Genomic DNA, 6,000 nt, shown 5'->3' with positions numbered 1-6,000 from the left:
AAGAAGTTTAGAGGAAACTCATCTCTTCAGCAATACGACATCGTATCAAGGGATTTCTAATAAACCAATGTTATTATTTAGTGGTTTAACCGAACAGGATTGAAGCAATTGGTTGAATCTATAATCTTCATTGGCAAACAAAATTTTAATGGTTAAGTTGTTGCTCAGTTTGGCTATAGATTTGGCTGTGGTTAATTTTTGGTAATGTTAGACACCACCGTACCACCACGCGATAAAATTTTTGTTTGAGATATTACAATTGTAAATATCTTTATTTAGTATAACATTTATAATTCAAACGTATATTGGTTTGAATTCATCAAGTTTATGAAAGTTTAAAATATTAATTGTTTCACCATAAATTTTAGATTGACATGATGGCGGATCTGAGTCGAAAATGGACCAAATTAGTGATTGGTTAGATTTTTATCAAAATCTTGAACTACCAAATCAGATAAAAACTACGAAAGGAACTAAAATTTCATGAAGCAAATTATTTAAATAAAATTTTTAATCTGGCCAAACACGTCCGCTAAGTCATCCCACAATGGATTTAAATATTTTGAGCCAAAAATGTCTTTGCATTTGTCCCGCTTGAATTCGTGAGATAGGCGAGAGTAACCCACATGCATTTCAATAAATCATTTTTTAATATATAAAATATATTTAAAGCTTAAACTTAATTTATATTAATAAAGTTATGTGATAAAGGTTTTAAAAATAACACATTTGTTTTTTTTTGTTAAAAACAAAATGACATATAGCTGTAAATAATAAATCAAAATATGGCTAAATTAATTAAATGTGTCTCAGCTATTGATATAATATTATTACTTTTTAACATTTTTATTGGACTGGATTTTCTAAATTTTAAGATTTCTGTAAAAACACTATATATAACTGCATATTCATATATAATGTTTAACTACATAGTTATCCAAATTAAATATATATTCATGTCATTTTCAATTGGTGATAATACATTTTTTGGGCAAATATAGGTATTGTTTTTACAAAAGAATAAATGTTGAGCCAGTTTCAAATGATCTTCGATTCTTTCACAATTAGAGCTTTATAAAATTATTAGAAAGGTAAACCTATTTATATTTCTGATGATATGATTTTAAATATCTACTTTTTACATCTCATAATATAGTTATATTATTATATTACAATACATAGTGAAATTAATTTAATTTTGAAAATATGTTGGGGATAATATTTATCAAATTTTGAATAATATTGACCAATTTTAGAATTTAAAGGAGCAAAATATTGTGTATATAAATAAAATGAATATCAATGGCAGTTTGATGTAATATTATGAAATATTAAGGGCAAATAATTAGTTGGGGATAAAGCTCTCTCATGATGACACATCAGTTTTTTTTAGAGAATGCATCTCTTATAATATACTAGATAAGGACCCGCCCGATGTGCAGATTTAAAGTTTTGTAAATAAAATAAAATTTAATTAAATATATTAATTTTTTTTGTATATTATTTATTAATTTTATTTGATATAATACCCTGATTTATATTTATATACAAATCTTTTGTGTATGTTACCATTAAAAGTGTATTTTTTACACCTAAGTATATTGTATGTTACAAATATATTATTTACCATCACCTAGAAAATGTCTATATGAACAAATTAAGCTAAGTATTATATGTCTCTTTACTTTCACTTTTGCATAGTTTCTTTAATCACTAAAATCGTTGGCAAAAACATTTTGAATAAAAAAAAAAATTACATCACAATAATGTATGGCTAACCATAGAGAGAACCTCGGTTTCGCCCTCATTCCTTATGGAGATAATCTTGCGTCCAACCTCCTCCACCATGGAGAGAACCTTCGCTCCGCCTTCCTCCCTTGGGGAGATAACCTTGCGTCCAACCTCCTCCACCATAGAGAGAATCTCGGCTCTGCCCTTCTCTTGTGTGGAGAAAACATGTTCATGTCTTTTAGCTATCTCAAAGTGGCTTGCTCCAGCAACCAATGAAACTAAAAACCCTTTTCCAATGTCACAGAATCTTTTGATAATGTTAAATTTTCCAATGTATTCATGGAAGTTTCTTTGACACACCATGATGTAGCCTCTGTCTTCAAGCTCCTATGGATCTATCAACAACGATTTATGTTTTTTCAATTTATCTATGTTTGTTGTAGGCTTGTGTTTGCTTAGCCTATTTTATCCAACCATTTGGTTGATGACCTTCTCCTCTTTATCTCTATTTGAGATTGAATGAATGGTAACAATTATGTTTGCACAAAGAAAGGTCTATGACCAACCAATCAAGGTTGAGAAATTAGACGAAAATTAATTTAACATAGTTCATGAAATAATAGAAAATTGTAAGCACGATAGTATATGAATCTCAAATAATTCAAAGATGGAAATATAAATTAAATAAAACAATCTAAAACCACTACAATAAATTTTAAAATACAGTATTAAAAAAAGAAGATGCATATATTAATCTTCCATTTTGTTTGTGTCAACATATTAATCTTACATATTCCAAACTGAAAAAGTAGAAAGTATAAGTATATTTTGGTTTTAAAAAGTAAGGAAAATTTGTCTTCCCATTAAAAAAGTTTGACCAATAGAACAAAGTTGAAACCAATATTTTTGAATAAATTATTTTGTTAGATGAATAATATGACACGATCTATGTTTATATAGAAGTGAGTATTTACATTTTTTAGAATTAATAATTTTCTGTATATTTTCTTAATCCATTTTCTATTTTATGAGAAAATTTATTCCAATGAGCTCATTGTTTTTTAAAAAAAAAATTCTTGCTTCCCACTCTCTCTTGTAAGGCGTACAATCGTTCGACGATAAAAACTCTTTTTGTTTAGTTGATCTAGTGTTATATAATCTCTGTTGTTATCTTGCATTTGTGTATTCATCTTTTTTTACGCTACATGTCCTGCAAATTAGTAGAAATAATAGTAACACCGTGAGAAATTTGTTAATCCCAAAAACCTTAGTTATTATGCATAAGAAACTTTGTTAAAACTTCAAAGTCAAATATTGCGTAGTATGCATTATAAAATTGAGACACAAAACAAAATTCAAAGAAAAGATGATGAAAACACGTGGTAATATCTAGGAATCTTTTAATACAGGTTCTTCGATTAGACAACAAACAAATTGCCTTCGAGACTTGTTCAAGAACAAGGATGTGTCCAACAAAAGGTTAATAAAAAGGAAAGAAGAGAAAATTTAACCAAGAAAAACAAAGCTAGTCGAAATTATTTTGTTTGGTGAAAAATATGTCATCATCTTTTTGCTTATATAGAGGGATGTATTTACAATTCTTTTTCTTTTAGGATTAACAAAAAAAAAATTAATATAATAAGATTACAATTATCTTATGCATCGTTTTACCAAGTTTGAAAACTGTGATTTCTGATCATTAAAATTGACACGTGTCATGATCTGATGAGTTATTAAATTTGATATGTGATTTATGATCGTTAAAATTGACACTTGTCATGATATGATGAGTTACTAACATGGATATATAATCGTTAAAACTGACACATATCATGATCTGGTGAGTTTTTAACTATGATCTTTGATCGTTAAAACTAACACGTTTCACGTTCGGGTGAGTTACTTACTTTGAGAACCAAGCTTTATATAATAAGATTTTATGTTTAATAATTTTTTTTATTTCGTGATTTTATTTGTAGATTCTTTTTTTAAAATAGAAATTTTTGTAAAATTAACATTTGTCACAATCTTATGAGTTAGTAACTTTTTTAATTAACATGTGTCACCATCTAGTGAGTTAGTAACTTTCAAAAGGAACAATAGCTAATTTGCCCTCCTTTTCCAAAAGATAATCAAATATGCCCTCTATGAAAAATAAGAATTTTTGACAATTATTTTTAAAAGGAAAAAATTAACAAAATACCAAAAAACCTAGAAAATCTTAAAAATTTACATAACCCAACCATTGGATCCGTAAACCCGACCCATCCACCCAGGATCCAACGGATCCAACACATTTTTACCCTAATAATAGTGTAAAAATAAAAACGAAAACTGAAAACCGTAGAAAGAAAAGAGAAGAAGTTTCGCCGCCGTGTAGACTCTCGCCGCCGATTCAGAAGAGTAACTCAGGCGAGTCACCACCTGTTTAACAACGCCGCCGTTCTCTCCTCCTCCGTCGCGAATCGTTGAAGTGTTTGTTAACGGCGCCATTAGCTAAATCTCAAATCACCGCCATTGGAACTGTCGTCGAAGTCCATACACGCCGCCATAGTAACTGCTGTCACCGGAGTGATTGTAAGTGACGAATTACTTGCATGTTTCAATTGCAATTGAGTTGGAGAGTTTAGTTTAGAAACTTGTGATGCAAGGGAAAATGGTATCCAAAAGAAAGGGTCATATAAAGCTAGTTACTCCACCATCTTCAATTGAGAGTGACGGTGAGACAATTCTCCCTGAGCAACCGATTGGTGAGGAAGATGATAAGCGTTGTGATGAAGAGAACCTTGAAGAAGGTGTAGAAGAGGAAAATCTTGGTAGTAAAGAAGATGAACACATTAATCAAGAGGGATAAGAGGGAAATAAGGAATATGAGGTATGATTGGTTTGAAATTGACTTGAGAACTGGTTTAGAACTTATAGTAAAACTTTAAATGTTTAGGGTTTGATGGTATTGTTAGAAATCCGTTAAGGTGATGATATTTGTGTTTGCAATTAGAAATTTTGGTTTGGGACAACTAGTATAACTCGTCCAACTAAAGAGTTATGTTAAGTATGTGTATGAATTTTCAGGAAAGTGATGATGATGAGCAACCAATGGAGCCAGTGGGGATGTTCTTTGCTCCAAGTGAATATTGTAAGAGTATTAGGGTAGGGTCGCGGTGTCGGCTGAATGACACGTTGGATTTTATGAAACCATTTGATGAAGTGCAATGGTTTGAGGATCATTCACAGTTTAGGCATGTATTCCACATGCCTAGACAAGGAAACCACATGTCTCAAGGCTTCTTGATGCTCTTGCTTCACACTGCAAAAACGGAGATTGATAGCGAATGCTGGTTTGTGGTTAATGGAGTGCCAATTAGGTACTCCATTAGAGAGCATGCGCTATTAACCAAATTTGATTGCAATGAGTACCCCGAGGGTTATGATCCAAGTGAGATTGTCTCTCATAAAGATTTAAAGTGGGATAAAAGGGTTTTTGGTAAGGCTGCTGTTAAAATCACATATGTGAAAGACAAGTTGGGGAATAAGGGGAAGAACGTCTCTGATGGTGATAGGAAAAAGTTGCTTATTTTGCTATTTTTAAGCAATGTGATAGCTGCTTCATCGAAAGGTGATGGGAATATTGATCGTTTCTTGCTGAGAATGGCTGATGATGTGGATGCATCCAAGACGTTTCCTTGGGGCCGTTACACATTTGATGTGTGTCTCAAAGGGATAAAGTCGATACTTAGGAACATGAAAGGCAAAATGGAAGCCAAAAAGCAGAAGAATTTCTCTGGATTTATTACTCCTCTAGAGGTAAGACTTAACTTTATAAGTGATTACGTTATACTCATGATTTGTATACTTTAACTAATGGTGATGTGGATTTTGCTATTGAATATGTGCAGATATTGGCATTTGAGGCTATCCCACAGCTCGCATGCAGGTTTTGAGAACGAGTCACTGCTGAGAATGTGTGTGGGCGAATGTGCAAAAGCAAATTCAAAAGTAGTCTATGAAAGGTTTCCCATTGGATGATATAAACGAAGAGCTTGGAAGATTGAAGGTAAGAGACTGAGGTTGTTGCAACAAATGAGTTTGAGATGTGTATATAATTATATGTTTGAATTGTCACACGATATCACTAGCATATTGGAGCCGGATGATGACGAAAAAGTTTGGTTGTCGCGTGTAGTAGAAGAAGATGATGTTGATGCGGGTGTTGGTTTTTTTGATCCGGTTGTTAATATGTGGAGAGCTCGCCTAATTGGAGAGAGGAAG

This window comes from Camelina sativa, chromosome 10 (assembly GCF_000633955.1).
Source record: "Camelina sativa cultivar DH55 chromosome 10, Cs, whole genome shotgun sequence".
Taxonomy (NCBI): Eukaryota; Viridiplantae; Streptophyta; class Magnoliopsida; order Brassicales; family Brassicaceae; genus Camelina; species Camelina sativa.
Note: the sequence above shows the minus strand (reverse complement) of the source record.